Here is a 19,469-nt window from a genome sequence, read left to right on the forward strand (position 1 = left end):
ACAGATTATTGTTATCTGTTCTAGAGCATGGTGATATCACTTTGAATCCCATCTCAGTATTACATCAACTCACCTCCATGTCTCTTTAACTGTGGACTTTCAAAAAAGCTGTAAACATGGATTACTGTTTGTGTACTATATGCACTTAATGTAGTAAACATCAACAAAATTCTCTATTAGAAAAATAGAAAATCCTGTGTTTATTTACTACAAAAGAATCTATCAAATCGTGAGACATAAATGTTGTATGCTTTTAATTCTTTGCAAACATCGGTAAGAAACACTTGCATGCTTTCTGAAAGTCCAAACTGGTAATCTATTTGAAACACCACCAGGGTTTCAGGGGATGTATTTAAATGAAATGTTATTATTTGCAAGTTTCCTTCTAGCTTAGAAGACACCAAGCTCCTTTTTGCAATGTGGTATGTTGGTGACTGGATAGTCCCAGGGGCTGATGAGGAGATATAAAATCACAGTGAACCTAGTGACCATTTCAAATCTAATCCAAGTAAGTATTGTTCATTTGATCTTTAATCTGGTATCTAATCGAAGTAGGTGTTGTTCATTTAGTCTTTAATCTGGTAGCTATCTGATAAAGGCATATGAGAAATGAGTTGACTGTGTCACTGCAATTTGCCAGACAGTTGTAAGAAATCATCTTCCAAACCGATGTATTTATTTGGTAGCACCTGTGAAGAAGCTAGCAACTCAACAGGAACAGAAATCTTGTCACCATTAGTCAAAGGACTGACACACTTGAAGGAAGAGAATAAATACGCTGGGCTTATTTCTGTTTTTCTTGCCTAAATAACAGCACCTCTTTGTTCAAATAACATCTGAGAGCTTAGTTAAGCAGTAGAAAGGAGGTGGCTTTACAGAGCAAAGAGAAATGCAGATGCTAGGCATCTTCAGAGAAGATGGAAACACATTTGTCACCCGGGTACGCAGCACCCGAGGCCAATTTCAAGCCCTGGGAAAAACAGAATACCAGAGCCTTTAGCACCTCTGCCTCCCCCCCCCCCCCCCCCCAGGTTCTCGACAAATAGAGTGCAACTGTGAGGTTAAAAATAAGTGGGCACTAAGATCAAGTTTCTCATTTATCATAAAGAGAACATTTAATTTTATTTACCTCTAGCTGATTTTCATTACTGTTGAGAGGATCACCATCAGGAAACAGTCAAGCACTCTTCTCACCCTGTATGAGACTTCGGTGTTTATTTCAGCTTGAACCTTTTGTTGCCATAATTCAGAGACCTGTACGTCCATCCCCTTCTTAAAACTGGAAAAGGAGGGTTCACGACTCAATGTGTTTCTTCAGCACCTTATGAGGTTTTCAGGACCCTGCCCTGTGCACTGCCAGGCGGGGTAGACCCTCTGCCCTGAGATTTGGTGCCCGAGCCCCACACACTGTCACCAGAGTCCCACCGAAGCCACCCCCCACTGCGCCCCACCACACTGCCCCGCAGGGTAGCTTCGCCCTGGCTGCAAACTTCCCGAGGACTGAAAATACAGCTAAGCGTTGACAGCTCTTCCAGGCTTGTTAGCCCCAAATCATCCAATTCTGGTGAGGGGAGGGCTTGCTTGCCTTTTTTTTTTTTCCCCCCCTAATTCCCTTTAAGTTAGACAAACTGTAAGTGGATTAATATAAACAAAGAGTGAGCAGTCCGTGTAGTATAAGAGCAAATATTATAGATTATGAGCTGAGGGACAGGGCTCAAAAGGCGGTAATTCAGCAGCCAGTCAGAATCACCAACTAAATTTTTCTTTACTTACTTTAGGGTTTTTAGTGCCCTCTGGAAGGACATCAACAAGATTTAGACACAAGCATATCACTACTGTAATGAACACTGACAAAAAAATTGAGAAACTGGAACTGGAAATGCATTTGCAATACTCCTTCTTCGGGAATTACTACCATAATTACACCAGTTTAGAAAGCAATACCTTTGTAAGTGCTTTTACCCCATCATGTATCACACTAGGGATTATAGCATTTTAATGACCTTGGTGGCTAAATTGTACAATATCTATAATAGTATGAAATCTAGGAGAATTTTTGGCCCCATTGAGGCCGTAGAAAATCTCCTACTGACTTTGTTAGAGCCAGCAAAATCCATCCTAATTTTCCAGGTGTGACCAGTTCCAGTCACAAAAGGGGCTTGTATTTTCCTCATACTCTTAACATATGAGTGAACTGATACTTTTCATATACATATACTACAAATGCCCTGAATTTTATTTCACGAAAGATGTTATGACATGGAATACACTGTTTCTTCATGAAACATGCACCTTTTAATAGCAGTTACTGAAAGGGTGATATATACATCCCTATTTCTCCTGTCACCAAATAAAATGAAATTCATAGACCTGCTCTTAGCTAACGTGATACACGTTTTATGGCTAAATAAGGCCTTGAAAATGAAAATCTTCTGCCCTTCTCATGAGGTATATAGATCCAAATTAAATGAGCAAGTTACATTAAGGCACCTGCAAACCTTGAAAAGGGTGTATTGGCTTGTTCATTCTTCCTACGGATAATAAACTCACCCGTCAAACATCTTTTAGAGAACAAGCCAAGGAAAGCATATGTCGTCCTGCCTTAGCTTCATTTATATGTTTTCAGTTTTATGAAATCGGGCATATCTTCTGGAAATAGGACTATAAGAGATTGATAGATACCTTAGGATCAGTTTGCACATGAAAAGGTAATAATTGATCCCTGGCCACTCCATGAACCACCATTTAGTGTGTTGTGCAATTTCAGAAGTAAATCAGAATAACTAGTTGAAAAATAAAAGGAGGTAAAAAAGCTCACTTTCCTTCAGCTTTAGAAAATATATGTTGTGTTAGAAAAGGTGTTAACTGACAACATGTTTTAACTGACACAGCGATAAATATGACCAAGCACCAATGTTTTCTCCAGTGTGCAAACTGCCTTTGCAAGAGCCTGGAGAGATTCCCGCTGGTCTCTGCAGGATTTGGCTTGAGCTCCTCTGCAGGAATTAGTTCATGCCAGTGGAAGTAAATAGGCCCTTGGGGATGCTGCTGCTGCCACTGAGGTATTTATTTTTATAATAACTTGTTGGCTGGTGCAGAGATGGGAAGTCACAACCACAGCTCCTGCATGCAAAACTCCAGACCAGTCATCCTTATCAGTTAGAGCCCTTTGCAAGGACAGAAATGGTAAGAGCCATAAACCTGGGGGCCTGGCTACCAAACAATTCCTGCACCCTGATGACTACTTGCCATGCTTCTGGGAGCAGCTTCTGTCCCGGTGCTCTGCAGTGCCTGCTGGTGCCTTCCAGCAGCCAGCAGGCAAAGCCAACCCCTTGGACCGTGGGGTAACGTAGGCTGAGGGCATCAGAAGATCACAGGATTTTTCTGATCGTAACAGAGCCGACAAAATGCACTGCTTAATGAAGAAGCCTCCCTCACTGTTCACAATTTCCAGTGGTTGCTCCCACCGTGTTATCATTCAACAATCTTTTCTCTAACTTGGCACCTAGGCACCTCCGTGCTAACAGAGCCTAGCACCATTTGAGGAGCTCTTCTTCTAGCCTCCAAAATTGTCACCAATTTTCTCTGTTCTTGCTTTCAAATTAGGTAGAAAACAGGAGGGTAGCACAACTCTCTACCCACCACCTTGAAGGAAAAGAGGGCAGATTAGTAAGTGACCACATCTCATTAGCCCAAGAAGAAATGAGGTTATTCTCCTTCCCTTGCCAGACTCCAGCACTTGAAGAAAACTGAAAAGAAAATAAGAAAGGGCCTTTGATAATGACACAGCACTTTCTCATCACGTGCGGTCTTTTATCAGCACTTACAGACATTTGAGCACAGAGTGGAGCCCTGTAGAATTGGCTTGTTTTCACATTTTTAGGAATTGTTTTCTCACTTTTTTCCTGTTTTCTTAGCAGCAGGCCCAACCACATCCAGAACCTAGATAGTAGTTGGCGTTGGTATCTCTGCCAGCTTTGTTTAAGCTCCCTTTTCTACTCTTTAAACAAGCTGGGAGCTCCACTTACTCCCCTTCTGATACATAACTTAAGCAAAACTTGACTTGAGGCCAACAATATCTAAAAAAGGAGGCAGAAAGCTTGGACAGAATAGGACAAACAGGTAATTCTGCTGCTGTTGCAAGTGCTGGAACATAGACAGTATTTTCTAATAACTTTCTCCAGCTGCCAGTTACTTGTTCAAAATGAAACACATATACTGCAGGGGGAAGAAGGCTGATGTGTTTCTAAGTTAAAAGAAATGTTGTCAAACATCTGTGCGCCACCTGGTAGCCTTAACCAAAAATTTTGCCCCCTCCCAGCTGTTAGCTTGCCTTGCTATGCCTCCGTTGGTTGCCACGTCCACTCCAGCAGTGGTTGCATTTCAGTGGTTTTGCACCTATAGCATGATCCTTGGTTTGTAGGCTTCACTTCACTTTCACCAAGTCCAGACTCCCATTGGAGCTCACCTGGGAAAGCAGTCAGTAAAAGTGACCAGGAGCCTCAAAACATGGTTCGGAGCATCAGAGTCCTCTGGGATGCAGCAGGAACCGAACCCCTTCTGCAGTACGTAGCCTCCATGGAGAATCATGAGCCCCCTCAACACCCACCCAGCCGAACAGGAACGCCTACGTTGGACCGCTGCAACACCTTCATGGTTTGTGAACGGAAAACATCAAAGGCCACTGAATCTCAGAGTCCTAGCTCCCTCTCCTGGCAGAGCACCGTAGTGGTAATAGAAACGGGGGCCGAGCGGGGTGCTCCCCCCGGCACACGCAAGCCTGAACTCCGAGCTGCAGCTCCGCAAAGGGAGGCGCAGGGCAACCGTGCCCCCAGTGAGCAGTGGCTCCTCGCCGCAAGGAGCCCACTGGTAATAATGCAGATATAGCTCTACCAGCAGATTAATACAGGATTAGCGAAGGCAAAATCTATTCTAGTGAAGAACATCTGCGACATAGCTTTAGCTGCATAAAAAATATGTACTTGAGCACAGATAAAACTTCATTGCTGCGCATTATCTGCAGCCCTTAAGGTTGGGGGTAGTGCAATTTATTCTCTAATACTTTGATACCAGACTGACTCGTGCAACTGTGCCGTGATTCCTCTCCAACACCGCAGCCATCTTCTGTTTGCTGTTTTCTGTAAACACGGAGCCCGCAGAGTGCTTCCCCAGACTGCAACTTACTCCTTGAGAAGCACACATCTATCTGGCTACATGTGAACCTGTCACTGTGGCAGGTGATGTACAACACAGGGGCTCTCATTAGTAGTCTCCAGCCCTTCGGAAACATATGTTGCATTTCCATGTGCGAAGGCACAGCTTATTGACCCTACATCCCGAGAAGCATCCACGGCATCCCTGCTTAGTGAAACATCCACTGGCACCAGGTCCTTGGGCGTGACATCTGTGGCAGCACCAGAGATGGAAGCGTGACACCTGCCATCTTGGCCCAAGGCTGAGCCAGGGTCCTTCTCGGCCAGCAGCACGTGCCTCTACTGCTTCAGAGAACAAGCTGGCTCTTAAAGCGGCGAAAGACAGCAGGGGTTCAGCCCGAGCTCACAAGCCACTGAGAGCCACCCGACCTGCAAGTGCTCCACTGGCACAGCCCCACAGCCCGGCAGCACCCACCCCTTCCAGGCTCAGCACTGGCACGGCGCAGTGGGAGCCCAACTCGGCACTGCTCCTGGTGTATAGAGGTTCAGGCAGTTTGGCCGGCTCAGCCATTGGCCATTCGCAGCTTGGGTTGGATACATCAGCAGTTTAGTTCTGTAGCTGTTTGATTCAGTTATTCTATGTTTCCGCACCAAGGGTGGCTGAAGTCAACCAAAAGCCTCCCTAGCAAGTAGGTGGGCTCGGACTGCCAGGGACGGGGCCTGTTAGCATTGGACCTTCTCCATTCCTGCTATTTCTGTGGAGAAAGTGGAAACAGGGGTTCCTGTACAAGTCAAACAGCAGCTCTCTTGGCTGTTTACAGTGGTCTTTTTTAGAGGATTAGTTGAGGGCTTTTTCAATTTTTGGCAATGAGTTTATAGCTCTTGTTTATGAGGAGCAGGAGGCAGCTCACAGATGTGCCTGCTGGTTTCTGTTGTGGTTGTGTTTTCTTCTAGGTTTCGCACCAGTGCAATTTTCCCAAGGCGATGGTGTTTTGCAGGTCAGTAGCTTGCTTCAGGAGGCCCCCTGACTCTCCAGCATCGACTACAGCTCCTGCTTAAATGGTAAGGCCTTAAGTACGTTCTTACAGGTCCGTAAAGCAAGGCTAAAGCTGCACAGAAGGCATTTAGTCAAACCGAGGCGGTGGCTCATAAAACATCTCATTATAAGTTAACCATCCCGGTTGTAGGAGACTTTCTGTATATTAGTCAGAATTAAATTATTGATTCTTCCTCAGGGAGAGAAAAGGGGATATTGAAGAAGAGAGAGAAAGACAAAGGGGAAAGTATGCTTCTGGATATTGCAAAGATCTCTAAACTTCACTACAAGATTTTACGAGCACGCTCATTGATTTCACGTTAGGTACCATAAGCAACTTACCTTTGCATTAGTATAATGCAAAATTTTCTTAAAGAAACAAAGGTTCCCCTCCTGCAAATGCTCTCACATTTCCTTAGTCAGCCCTCATTCCTACACTCATCATCAAGCTGCGGTTCTATGCTGTCCTGCAAAGTGTTAGGTTATTAGTTGCTCAAAACTGACTTCAGTTAAAGATACTGTAAGAAAACCTAGGACTCTTTGTGATCTAAAAAACAGTGGTTTCATTTTCTTCCTTTACCTCTCTGCAGTATTTTGTCCCTACCAGTTATTATGTTCCTGTGATAAAACCAAAGCTCAATATTAATGTACTATATTCTGGAACATGTCTCACAACCAATCATTAAAGGTTGGCGCTTACTCCCGGCTTACATAGCATTACTGTTAACTGATTATATCTAGTTATGTTTGTTCAGTCTGTTTTTCAGACTGAGGATATATTTTCAGACATCTGAATATGCTCATGATTTTTCTCATAACATTATCTTTTAAAGCTATACCTACTTTTCTCAGTTTGTACATGTTTTCTTAAAGTATAGAAAGAATATTTATGTACTTCAAGTTCTGCTTCCCCACAGTTCAGGATTTAGCTCCTTGTCTGATAGCGTCTCGCGACACAGCTAGCATTGAATGAAGGGGATGTTACACGTAATGCACTTTTCATTTTTATTCATTTATTTTCATCTGCTCTCCAACCAGAGTAGGTAAGCAGTTTAAAATTTGAGAAATAGTTTGTGGTCTCAGGTGGAGAAAGGGAAGATGAGTCAGTAAGGACAAAAGTTTCCAACACCAAAGAGCACTGGATGAAGCGGTGGTGTCAGTCCTTCTGACCAGCAGCAATCCCAGGCTGAGTTACTCCTCTGAACCTGCAAGTCTGCATTTCCTGAATCAACAGGCCCAGCACAGGGCTTGCTCTCACCGCCATTACTCGTGTAAGAAGCCCTGTTCACATCGCTGACTGCACATGTGGTTTATGTCAATACACGAGATGGCTGATACGTGTTTTGTAGCCATGAGAACTGTGAGCAGTCAATTCGCCAAACTTTGTAATTGATCACAAAGGGATATGGGAAAGTTCTCCATCAGTCAGAGTCCTTAAATCAGAACCGGTCATCTCTCAGAAAGGGACAGTCCAAATCAGCTAGAAGTGGTTGGGGCTGATACACAAAATAATTGTATGGCTGCTTTTATGCAGTAGACCAGATTAAATGCTGGTCTTAACCTCACACTTTTTTACCTGAAGAGGATGGTATGTATGCCTATAGGCATACATTGTAGACTGTAACTGGGTACTAACTCTTTTTGTTATTTTGCAGAGCTGTGCATCTATGGGTAGCGCTGTCATTCTGCCTCCCAAATACATGTTCAGGAAGAGATCTTAAAACACATTGTTTCATGTAAAAAACATTCAGTCCTTTGCTTCCAGCAGCAGCTAACGTAGTAGGAGAGGGCTGCCCACCCTTAGTTTACAGATGAGTTTGGCCACACAGCTTGCTAGGTAAGGACAGGCCAGCACGCTCATACTGGTGCCAGGAATATTGCTACTGATTGTGCTCACTGAACCATGTTATATCCGCTGCATCCACGTCAGAGGAGCATGTCCAAGAGTAGTTAGAGCTAACAAGGCTCTATTTGAGGGGAAAAATGAGACCAGAGTGAGATTTATGACGATTTCAACTACAGAATAAGCAGTATGAACAGATGAGTCCCAAAGAATGGTAAGGTGCTCTTTACATAGAAATATTTTCAGTGGCAAAAAAAAAAAAAAAAAAAGAGAAAGAGAAATAAATTAGACAATAATAGAATTAACTACAGCAAACACTTTTTCAAAGTAGATTCTTTCTGCATTTCCCCACGGGATTCAGTTGAATGGGGGGAGATAAAAAAAATGGAAGAGCAGAAACTGCTTGCAACACAGAACAAACCTTGAGTGCCAAGAACATGCTCCAGATTTTTTTAAAGATGCCTGGCCCTTATCTCAGCCCTGATTCATCACAGTTTACTCCCAGAATTATTCAGAATTCAAGGACCTTGCTCCTATGGGGTTAATGGGTTACATTCAGCATTGAAACCCATGACACAAATAGCTGCTTAATTATTCAGTCCAGACTGGTTTTAGTGGTTAATGGAAATAAAAATAGCAACAGGAACAATGACATTGTTTTATATTTCGTAGGTGAAATGATTTTTTCTTTTAACTGCATAATCCAGGACCGTGCACAGGGAGGAGGGGGCCCATATAAAGGAGGGGTTGTGCTGCTTGTGACACAGAAGATTAGCATGCCCATGGCTGAGGAGGAGGAAAAGGAAAACACTGCCATAAAAGTGACAGTAGAGGTGAAGAATTGTGGTGAATGTATAATGCACCACTGAAAAGATGCAGGAGAAAACATACCAAACTGAAAGTCTTATCATATCTATCCTGCTATTCCAAAGCAGGAATTAATTTGAAGGGAAAAAGCTGCTGTTCTCATTGGCTCATATCGCTTGCTCATAAACACAGGCAAGAAAAATGTTAAAGTGATACGATTACCATAATTACTATCTTTGTTCAAAAAATGCGGTGTTGGTTTTCCACCCTGAATTTTGTTCAAGCAGCCATTGTGGCTAGTACCAATCAAGAGCTAATGGCACATACTGCAGCTACTCCAGGAGCAAACACAGTAAATCTCACGCTTCAAATGCACCAGCCACACAGGATGTCAAAGCATATTACAAACACCGGAGCACCTAGAGGTATTAGCCAGTGTTCCTGTTGCAAGGAATTTGTGTGTAGCTAACCAAAGATACGGTGTCAGACCGACCCTGGCAAATGTATGCCACTCTGATAGCAGACAAAGCCAATTTAGAATCAATGGGTCTAAACGTAGCGTGTCTGCAAAGGGTCAGGCTTAGCATTTAATTAATTGAGTCCTATCTTGAAAGCATGCTGTGGCAGTAGGGTGGAAATAGGCAGGCCAAAGAAATAAACAGGATTATTTAAAGCCCAAATCATCACCAAACGCAACACTGCTGTGTAAAGAGGATATCAAATTAGGGTACTCATTCCCTAGCCTCATCAGCTTCCTGTCTTGCTGCAGCTGCCCAGGGGATGAGCTACAGACAGGGCTCTCCTGGCTGGAGGAGGCTCTAAAGCCCTGGTTAAACAGGTATCTGTTTGAGTTTGGATAAGGCTTAAAGAAAAGCAGGCTGAATGACTTGTTCAGTTGACGACATTTAGCAGTCCTGGTCGCTAGTCTCTTGCCTTCTCGCTCTGATTTGGTGTGGTAACTGGTCTGCTGCAGTAGAAGGAGGGGGGTTAAGCCAAAACATTTTTTAACCTTAAAAAAAAAAAATCTTTCACCTTGTAAAGCATGCAAGCCAGAGCTATTTAAAAGACTAAGTTTGTGTTCAAGTTCTAAGTCACCTCCAGCTTTCTATTCCTTCCTCCTGCTCCCCTCCCCCCTGCTTTTTTTTTCCATCATATCATTGAAAAAGAGGGGAGCAAAAGGGGGGGAAAAAAAGTAATGGGGAAAATGCTAGAATATCCATATACTTGTCTTTGCCTCTTTCTTCTAACATTTGAAAAAGTTGGGGTTATTTTTTGAAGTTTTTCTAAAACATAGAAAAAAATTTGGGCTGTATACCTTGCTTCTTTCACCATGGTATTTCATACTGCTCGCTGGTCAGATGAAGGTTAATATTTGGATAAATTGGGAATAAAAGGACAGCAGTGTGTTCTTTGTAGAATTAACATAAAGGCTGCACTGTCAATCTGATGTTGAAGGAAAGCTAGAGTGTGATCATTTTGTGTCCAGCACAGAAGAGAAAGGGTTGCTGCCTGCGTGCCGCTAGAAGTAAGGGATTGTTCTGCACATGACAGTGGAGGAAAGGGAGTTTTGTGCTTGTGTCACAGAAGGAAAAGGATTACTGTGCAAATGATGCTCAAGGAAAAGGATTAGACTGCATATGACATGGAGGAGAGGTCTTTGTACGTGCATCACAGAAGGAGCAGTGTAGTCCGACACAGGGCAGAAAGGATTCTTTGAAAGTCAGAAAGAAAATGAAAAAGAGAAGATGGACCGCAATTGTGCAAGTGTGGCTGGAAGACAAGTTTTCTTATGGGCAAAAATAAGTAAAGCAAGAAATGGCTGTATTCCTAAGTAAAGAAGTACAGCTTATTCTACAGCCAAGTACCTGCATTTTTCAGACAAAAGAGCACTGTGCAACTCATTAGTTTAAAGGAATACACCACATTCACAAATACTTTGAGCAATAATTGAATAATGGTATCTCAGAGAGATACTTTGTCATCTTGACCTCGACTCCCCTATAGACAAGGAGTTGGCTCCCTCTTAGAGGTCGGGGGTTTTTTTCCCTTATCCCTCTAATGAAAACTAAGTGCCTCACAAATCACATATCCTTCTCAAGAAATAAGAGTATTGTTCCCAGAGTAAACCACAGGTGAGACTGGGTGCAACATGCAGGCACTTCAGGACTGCTGGGCATCCAATGCTTTTTTTCTTAGTTAGAAAACCAAGTCTCCTAGCTCTAAGATAGATGGTTCTTCTCTACATATGACTAGAGAAGTAGTGCAAGCCTAGGCAGATTATTTTTTGTTGTTTCCTTAAAAATAAGAAAATTTAAGAATACCTTGCTGCATAAGAAAAATATGTATGAAACAAAAGGTTTTCACTTTCCTTGTGACACCAGGGAGAAGTGTTTCAGACATTCTCTCTGTGCAAGCAGAGACTTACATTTCCGCATTGCAGCGTCCACCAAACCCCGACGTTGGCTGTGCTATTGTAAGACGTTACAGGTAATGGCACACGTTTGGGGTTAGGGCTGTGGTGCACTGCATTGGTTTTGTACCATGAGAAAGGAGAAAATAGGAATTATTTCTATCTTTATTACTCCAATTTCTGGTTCAAGACTTCTCAGTTATTTGGGGATTTGTTTGTTTTCACATAATGATCCTGACATCCAGTTACTCATAACACGTCACTCTCAAACGCAGTGCAACACTTTGTACCAGGAACTGCATTTCAGAGAAGGTGAAGCCAGGGTCAAACGCATTCCTGCTAATTGTACCGATTGCAGGAGAGTTATTCCATGATTGAATTTGCTCTCTGATGTTAGAGGGGGTAGCTGCTAATTGCTTTTAAGGAGGACCCAGAAAAATGACTGGGGGCTGGACAGTAACTCCCTGTCCAAGCCTGCCGGGTGCATGCGCACCTGTGCACACACAAGATAAGCACTGCTAATCTTTTGGGGGAGTGTGGTATGTGAGGAGGATGTGCAGGTCAAACTATGCGAGGGTTTGGAGGGGGATACACGAACAACCAGTGATGGAAAATGGGTTTCTGTACGTCCATTCATTTTGTACTCTTGGTACTGACCATGTAGAAGAAATCTACTATATTGATCTGATTTCTTCAAAGCTGCCACCAGTGCAGTGGCACGGCCACTGGCTCATTTCTGCAGTGTTTCTACAATGCTCTGACTGTCCTCAGGCTCCACAAAACCTACATCTACTCTTACTATGATCCCACCAGGCAGCATACAGGTTTCCTTCCTGATCTGACTTTTTTGTAGAATTTTCTTGTTTATCAAACCTGTAATCAATCTTTGAGTTGAAAAATTCATGGTTAGGGCAAGGAGAGCCACACAAGGTCTAGTTTTTGCAGAATATCACAGAGCAGTCCTAGCCCATTGATGTGCAGTGTCACAAGGACAACCAAACTCTGCCCCTCCGCTGTAATTTATGACTTGATATATCAGAGTAAGCCTCAACTCATGATCCTGTTTTAATTATTTCCTTTTTTCCACTTTCCCCAGAAATTCTTGCTCCCCAAACCTTTCCTACTCAGAGGTCCAAGTTCTGAAAACTGCCTGGAATGGTATCTTGTTTTGTAAATATTTCTGTTGGCCGAGTCATCCTGCACCCTATTGCTGAGAATAGTGCTGCCCTGCAGAGGAAAGGTAATTGCCTGGGGTTTGTGAAGGTTTGCCAGCCTCCTACACAAGGAAGCGTATGGCGAAGATCTAGGAGGATGTATTTGCTGAACTTCCTTGAGCTTGGGCTGAAATTCATGAACTAAGAAACCTGACAGCAATTTGCAACAACCTGAGATTGCTTGGTTTGCAGAGCCCTTACCAGTGGCCACCATAGGAGATGGAGAAAGCTGCAGTCTACCTTGTTTTAAGAATTATTCTGCCCCAGCAGGAAAAAAAACAGAGGCTGTAAATAAGATTTCAGCTGACAAAAGCTTTGCTCTGAGTTCTTTGGGAAGATGTAGCAAAGCTGTCAGACTGACTTTCTGTATTGAGCTCCAGCTGTCATTTTCCTTTGCTTGCTGTTTCTTGCTGCTGGGTGCAGGCTCCCATTTGAAGGTCTTAGCTTTTGAGAGGGTGCAACTCCTAATGCTCATGTAGACTGCTGCAAGTACGCTGCTTTGGATATGCCTTTGCCAGATGAGACCCTGAAGAAGGGAGGCAATTGCCCTAACAATTGAAGTTTAGCAGGTCTGGTTCACTGCTCAGCAAAGTCAGTGGGAGACTTACCATTGGCCTCAAGAGGAAGGGAACAGGGCATAAGGACCAACACGAGCAGTGTAACTCTATGCAGAGGAAAAGATAGAGTAACACCAGCTAAGAATCAGAGTCTGAATGATACATGTCAAATTTGAAATGTACTTGTAACAGGTAAAGGTTACATGAGAGTGACTTAAATAAGATTGGCTTCTAAAACTATTTCTTATAAGGGCTCTGCAAAATATCCACAATGCCATTTGCAGCCATTCCCCCATGCCAGTGGGTGGCCTGGGCTCCAGCTTCAGTATGCATTTCCCAGGAGGCAGGTGGTGACTGTGGAGAAAGTTTTGCACTGGAATCAGGAGAAACTTCAAGTTTTCACCTCGAGCGTGTCTAGTTTAGAATGAGTCAATGTTGACTTGAACCTGATATCTATAGGCAAAATCAACATAATCCTCTCAAACGAAAAACGTGATCACCAACCATATGCAAACAGCATCAATGCTGCGTTACAAGCACAGTGACAAACTATCTGAGGCAATGTTTCTGGTGCTACTGCAGGGCACCCATGGCCGGGGAAAAGTGGTTTGCACTGGCTCCATGGAAGCTGTGGTTTGAGGATGGGAATCATTTAGCTTGTCATTAGGTCCACCCCTTATCAACACTTCTTCCCCAGGTAGAAACAGCAAAGACAAGCAGTGGTATGGCTGCTTTTCTGTTAAGTAAATGCCTAACAAGGTGTGTTTGCTTGCAAAGGAACCAAGCATGACCTAATTAAAGGTGATCTGGTGGCACAGAGTTCTTCCCTGATTTTGCTTTTCCCACAGGCTGGTATTTTGCAACCCAAGGTTTCAGTTCGGACCCACTGTTCAGAAAGACATTTGAAAGAAGGCAGAGGGAAATAATTCTCTCATTAACTCACCTGTGTTGTGAGGGATTCTGTTTTCTCTGTTAAAGATGATGAAATTGCTAACCCCAGCAGCTCCCTGCCCTTCATTTAGGGATTAGTGACTTCATCAACACAAGCAGAACAAACACAGAGTGCCGAACTTAGATCTTGGCAAGTTCAAGGCCTCCCAGTCTGAGATGAGAAAGCAAGGAAACACAGCAGTGACAGTATTTGAGCCTTTTAACTAATGAAGGGACCTACAAGCTAAGGATAAAGGCTTGGGAGCCAATCGGCCAAGGCCATCCCTGGTGTAAACCTGGTACTCTTCCAATTCAAACAATGGAAAAGGGGCAAACAAGAAAAAACCTTGGTAGTAAATGTGATTAGATGAAGCAAACAGTAAAGACTCTCCTGTAACTGCAGTTCATCACGCAATTAGTTTCTTAACAGCTTCACCATTCAGACAGCCTCTTCCCTGGCGCAGTGCCACACTGGCCAAATAAATCAGCTTTACATACACGACTGTCAATCAGAACTGCAGCTCTGGACCTCTGAAGCTAAACTGGAAGGCTCAATTGAAAGGGAGAAGGAAGAGAGGCCTGAATAGGTAGGTGGAAACAGGGCAATGAGGAAAGGAGGATGTAGCAAAATAGCACTGGACTAATACTTGGAGGTATCCAAGAGCCTCTACGGAATAGAAGGACTTGTCGAAAGCAGTTTGTAAGCAAAGGCCCTCATATCTCTGGCCCTGTCATTGAGATTAAATGGGATCATTGGGAATAATGGTGAAGCAGAATGCATATTTAATTAGAGAAATCAATGAACCCAAATGATTGGGAGGGAGCAAATCATTAAGACCCAGCTCCTGCTGCCCCTACTCAGCAATATTTCAGACTGCCGGCATTGTGAGAGGGTCTGGTGCGTGGTACATCACTAGCAAAGCAGAGTGGACTTTTGTGATTGTTGCTTTGCACATGGAAGTGCTGTGAAGTGAATAGGGAGCAGGCTGCTTTGCTCATGTGAAAGCTACCATCTTCAGAAACGAGGGCAATTGCTAGGAAAAAAAGTGATCGCTCAGCTCCAGGCCAAACCCGAAACTATCAGGCTCTAGGGTTAGTCACAAATGGGCACGGTCACAGCACACAGACACATTGGGCTCTTAAATAGAGCAGCATAAAATAAAAAACTTTTTTTTTTTTTTTTTTTCCCCACAGCAGTGTTGCTTTTGGAAGCTGGCTGAACATTATTTGACAGAATCCTTTTTGCCTGTAAACATTATTTTGTCAAAAAAATTTACCACTGCTTATGTCAATTACAGTGGAAAAAAAAATCACAGTAGAGATTTTTCTGAAATGTTTTGAGGTTTATTTCAATATTGTCATCTCAGTGTTTATTTTCTCTCATATGATTTTAGAAAGTGTAGAGCAGAAAAATTAAAGTAAAAGTTCGCACCAAACTTCTGACTGACTCAAAGCAAACAATGCCAATATTTCATTACAGTGGGCATTTTCACTTCATTTTCTTTTGGTTTTATTCTATACTGAAATTAAAAAAAAAAAGATTATTGCTGGACAACTGTGTTACTTAGTGTTCAGGTAACTCTAGGAAAATGTCCCCTGACTTCATACAAGCAGATTTAAAATGGAGGCCAGATTATTTTAGGTGTTTACAGACCTAAAGCAGAGTTGACATTTTCTGTAACGTATGCAAGGGCTAACTGACAAAACCATGGAGTTTTGCATTAAGTAACCTTGTAAATCTGTTTGGTTTGTGGTTGTGGGGCTTGGGGGGTGGGGCAGAGGGAAATATGAAAATTAACCAATAAAATGCTTCACAAAAATAGTCTATTGATCTGAAACAAGAAAAGAAATTATATAAATTCTTTGGAGAAGCTTGACTATGTAACATGCCTCATAGCTCCCCGAGAACACTGTGGAAAGGAAGGAATTTTCTTGCAACAACATTTTGGGATTAACCGAGCTATTTTGCCTAAGGCATGATTTAAGGTACTTTCTTATTTAAGACAATTTGTGTTACTGTTTGCATAAGAAATCCTACTCCGCAACTATTTCTAGTGTAATACCACTGAAGTCAGTGATTTTACACCAAGGATGAATTTGCCCTCATCCTGTTTTCTTCACTTTATTTATTTGCCTTGGAAATGAGAATTACCCACAATTACTTATTTATCAGGTCTAAAAATTTGGCACGACTTTGAAAAAGCATTAAAAGCTGATTGCAAGAGCTCCTGCTCAAGTTGATACCTGTCAACCTAAAGCAGTGCAACAGTCAGGATCGTTTCAATTGATACCTCTAGATGAAATGATCTGGCCTGCAAACCAGCTGAATTAAAAATAAAAAGTAGGATTTGCATATTAATACCTAATTTCTCCACTTGAATCCATGCAGTGGAACTACCATTGACTCATAATCCAGATCCTGAAGTACTTCTGATAATACAAGACCTTGTACCCTGTGTTTGGCTTCTGCGGGAATGGCTCATGGCTTCCTGAAGGCAAGACGCTCACCCTATCTTGTGGCAATTTTTGTTCCTTTATCTAAAACAAAGGGATATCTTTTTTTAACAAGTGAAAGAGAAAATATATTGGTTTACAAATAAATCTAAAGACTTACAAAGACTTTTCAGTATTGCAAAGAGGCTGTTAAACTCATCTGTCATCAGATTTAAAGATATTTTAGGATATGTTTAATTTACTGGAAGAAATGGACCTACCCTTTAAAATTAAGCCAGTGTTCTGTATAACACTGATCATTTTCAGATTATAGCTGATAAAAATATAGTTGTAAATTATTTTTAAATACTTGGCTGTATGTTCTTACTTTTAATTATAAATTCCCACATTTTGGCGTGTTCTGACCAGCGATACTGAAACCAAATCCACAGGGAGTTAGAACTCTTCCCAACAGTCCCGACCCAGAATCCATCAAGCCTGATGTTTTGGGTTTTTTTCTGTATGTACCTAGAAGGCAAAGATATTCATCACAAGAACCAACCACACAGACTGAGATTTCAATCTTATTTACAACAGTATAAATCAAAGTAACTTCACTGAGGCCAAGGGAGTTATTCTGGATTTACACTCATCAGTGTAACAAATATAAAACATGAATTAGTGCCAGTTAGGGCATTGTTTGATTATTTTTTCACTGAAAACATAATGGAAGATTTTTCATTTGCAATAAAAAAAATTTCTACCCTTTTTCATGCATCTTCAGTGAAGTGTATATTAAATTTTGAACAGAATTCCCATTTTCTATGGAAAAATGGAATTTTATATTTTTACAAAGAATTCCATCTACATGAAAGCTACGTTCTTTGGGAAAACTGTTCTGATGGAAGTTTTCTGACCTGCTTTAAGCCGAACTCATAATTCATAGAAATAAGACACTGCTCAGCAGATGTTCAGGAAAGAGCAAGCCAGCGAGCAAGCACACATGCATCCCCATGTGGTTACGCTTGAGGTTCTTGGTATAGAAAACGGGAAGGATGGGACAGTAGCTAAGGTGGTATGAGAGCTATGAGAGTAATTGGGGTTTAGTTCAGTAGTGCACCTAGGTTTTGTTTCCAGGAAAATAAAACCATACCAAATTTCATTTTGGATGAAATAACGCAGTACTATTTCGATTCTTAAGAAAACCTTCCTGAGCATCCCTTACCCGGGCTGTTGTGAAGTCTAGCTCCTTTTTAAATGGGAAATGAAAATTTTTAATGTTAGAAAACATTAAACTGCATAGCTGTAACTATTCATGAAGTTTGAACTGAATTTTGTAGATCTGAAAATGCCTTTCCCGGTGAATAAGCTGACTGCATAAGAAAAATCTGAATCTGAAGACGACTCAGAAACCTTGGCTGAAGATCAGGCTGGCTCTGTGAGTGAGGGTAAGCCACCTAGGCCAGACCTTCACAGGTATCTGGCTCCCGGAAAAGCAATATTTTGAAGATCTCAGCCACAGCATCTCTGTATTAGTTCTATAATGATATCATTGGATAAATATATGAAGGACCGGCTGAATTAAGGTATCTGCACAAGTCTAAAGAGCAAGGCCCCGGTCTGACGCAGGGCTTTCTTCACTGGAAGCAGTGCAGGCAGCACCCGACAGTATTTCCCTGTAGACGCACCGCCCTCTTTCTTTCCCCCAAAACACAGGGTTTCCCACGGAATATTAAACCCCCCTTATTTTCCCATGTCGTGCCTAACTCCCCTCCCATTTTCCAGGCGCAAGGACCACCACCACAGCAGCGATGGAGCCTCGCTCCGCGCGGTGCCGAGGCCGGAGGCCGGGCCCCGCTCCCGCCGAAGGGCCGCTGCCTGCCGACGGCGGGGGACGGGCTCTGCCCCCGCTCTGCCCCGCCGCCTCTGGGCGCCCACGGGAAACGGCTGGAGCCGCTGAGTTTCGGCCGCCGATCCCCTCCCCTCCCTCCTTCCCTCTCTTTCTCCCGCCTTCTTTCCTGCGTTGCCTGAGGGCTCGCCTGGCTGGCTGAAGGCGCTGCCCTGCTGTGGGCAGCCTTTGATGGCAGCTCCTGGTGCTGGGGGGAGAGGAGGACGCCGTGAGGGCTGCAGGCTGGTTTGGGTTTACAGCGTGGGCTTTCTGTGAATCAAAGTTGTTAAAATAAAAATTAAAAAATGAAATCAAGCGGCTGTAGCTGCTCTCAGAGCCATTCCATAGTAGCCGAGTGCATCTGCCTTTTCTCGCCTCCAAAGCGAATCAATATGGCTTTAAATGATTTCCCTGATGCCTGGATTTCTTACCTTGTGCTGCTGTTAGCCCAGCCGCGCAATTGCCTGGTCATTCCTACCTTGCCTTTTCAGTCTCTCTCCCCTGGCTGCTTCTTGTTGCCTTCTCTTAAAACTACGTACAAAATACTCACTGGAGCAGTTCGGGTTTGCTCATGTGTCATTTTCTCGCACACACATTTGCCATCACTTGCAGCCACACGCACACTCACCACAGTGCCTTAATACATACGCTGCCTGACTGTATCTCCATCCCTCTCCCCCATACGCACACACGCTGCCTAGCTGATCGCTGCCTAAGCAACATCTGCTTATCAGGAGTTTTTCTTCTGATGCGGTGGTTAGTGAGGAAGCGCTCATCTTTACTTGCAACTCTGTCTGTCAAAGATATTCATGCTTAAAAAAAAAAAAAATTAACAATTAAATAATCTCTTGAGTTCGGGGGGGGGGGGGGTTTCTCTCCTATACACCTCCACTCCCCCTTGGGGCAGGCATATTTGAGTGTAAACCTATCACTATTGCTAAAAATAAAAGACCCCCTCCACACAGATAAACCCATGCTTTGGGGACTGCATCATTTTTCGAGATCCTGCCTAATCTTGGATTTGGGTTGTTCAGAACACGAGGTATCGTTGAGAGCATAAAAAGCTTTCAGAAATGCTTATGCATCATCTGAGTATATTGACGTACAAGTGATACGCTCAAAGAAACCCGCAGTCCGTCAGTGCAGCTGGCTGATGCAGGAGGCCCCTGAATCCCCTTATCACTTCAGTGGTGCACAT

At 43.0% G+C, this 19,469-nt stretch overlaps 1 long non-coding RNA gene across 2 annotated transcripts; it reads left to right on the top strand.

Annotated features, from left to right (window-relative positions):
- Positions 1-412: 412 nt before the first annotated feature.
- On the top strand, positions 413-16,778 carry LOC115348338. Of its 2 annotated transcripts, XR_003925797.1 has the most exons (7): positions 413-508; positions 2,927-3,062; positions 6,108-6,215; positions 6,389-6,513; positions 12,346-12,489; positions 14,370-14,537; positions 16,340-16,778. It is a non-coding gene; the product is annotated as an uncharacterized LOC115348338 (long non-coding RNA). The 2 variants fall into 2 exon arrangements; XR_003925796.1 differs by having other exon boundaries at positions 14,370-16,778.
- The last annotated feature ends 2,691 nt before the right edge of the window (positions 16,779-19,469 follow it).

Source organism: Aquila chrysaetos, chromosome 11 (assembly GCF_900496995.4).
Source record: "Aquila chrysaetos chrysaetos chromosome 11, bAquChr1.4, whole genome shotgun sequence".
In the NCBI taxonomy this organism is placed as follows: Eukaryota; Metazoa; Chordata; class Aves; order Accipitriformes; family Accipitridae; genus Aquila; species Aquila chrysaetos.